Source organism: Priapulus caudatus, unplaced genomic scaffold (genome assembly GCF_000485595.1).
Source record: "Priapulus caudatus unplaced genomic scaffold, Priapulus_caudatus-5.0.1 Scaffold277, whole genome shotgun sequence".
NCBI classification, from domain to species: domain Eukaryota; kingdom Metazoa; phylum Priapulida; class Priapulimorpha; order Priapulimorphida; family Priapulidae; genus Priapulus; species Priapulus caudatus.
The window spans coordinates 185,361-186,708 of NW_014577338.1; the positions used below are offsets into that span (position 1 = coordinate 185,361).

At 51.0% G+C, this 1,348-nt stretch overlaps 1 protein-coding gene across 1 annotated transcript in view; it reads right to left on the reverse strand.

Moving 5' to 3' along the window:
* The window catches only part of LOC106808439, a gene marked incomplete in the record, with an annotated part of 84,180 nt that overhangs the window by 42,443 nt on the left and 40,389 nt on the right, over positions 1 to 1,348 (reverse strand).

Genomic DNA, 1,348 nt, shown 5'->3' on the forward strand with positions numbered 1-1,348 from the left:
GAACGATTACGTGCGTGTATGTATGATCTCTTCCTGTCTCTCTCTCTCTCTCTTTCTCTCTCTCTCTCTCTCTCTCTCTCTCTCTCTCTCTCTCTCTTTCGCTCTAACAGCCCGACGTCGCTGTTCAACCGATGGTGTCGCTTAGTCTCGCTCTTTATGATCTCTCCCTCTCTCTCTCTCTCTTTCACTCACCCACTCTCTGTCTGTCTCTCTCTCTCTCTCTCTCTCTCTCTCTCTTTCTCTCTCTCTCTCTCTCCCTCTCTCCCCTTCTCGCGCACAGGCGGTGTGCAAGGCAAATGCTGAACCTTTGATTTTTTTCTTCTTAATCGTGAAATTGACATTCAGCGCGTGACGTTGTGCCGGTCGAGTTCGCGGGTGAAAACAAGGAGTTCGCGGGAGCAATCAAGCAGCATTCACTACGTGCCTCACTCGCGATTCAGGCTTCACGTCACGAAGCTAGCGATTTCCACTCCGACTGCTAGCGATTCTTATCCGCAATCAACGTGTCGCTAATAAATTCACGCACAGGTATTACGCCCACGACCACCGCCGCCGTGGCCGAGCGTGCACGCGTACAAATCTACATTTACACACTCAAGACACTTCGCGGGGTATTTTATATACGACGGTTTCTGTTATAGACGTCGATCGATGGTTCGTATCGCGGCGGCGGATTGCAGACGATATTTTATGCCCGGCGTAAAATGTGTCGCGAAGTCTCATGACGTGTCGCATTAAACGCCATTGCCATTCATACGCATTGCTGCGCCGACTGCGTTAGTCGCCACGGGGCGTGTGTCACCCAAACCACTCATACTAACGATGCTAGCCTTACATACGCTATGCACGCACGCACGCACGAATGCATGCTTATAACCGTACATACACACCCACGCACGCACGCGCAGACGATCTGCATATTAGCATATTCTTCATCAGACTAATACGTCGTAATAATGCGCGTCATTATCGAGCATGCGCGCAGGAAGCTGGGTGAAGGAAGGATGATGATGATGATGATGGTGATGGGGACTGAAGCATGCGGGCCGGTGATTGCCGTGCCGTCATGTACGCGACGGAGAGAGAGAGAGAGAGAGAGAGAGCGAACGAGGAGTATGCAAAAACTGCACCATCACGCCCATGCATAGGGCCCGTCTCCCCCTCTCTCTCTCTTTATCTATATCTCTATTACTCTTTCTCATCTCTGAGCTCTCATCGCTGCTCCATTCTCTTGGCCACCTCGATCTTTAAAGCAAATCTGTTATAGATTCGAGAGATAACCGCTGTGGGTTTGTGCGCGTCTGTGCGTGTGTGTGTGTGTGTGTGTGTGTGTGTGTGTGTGTGTGTG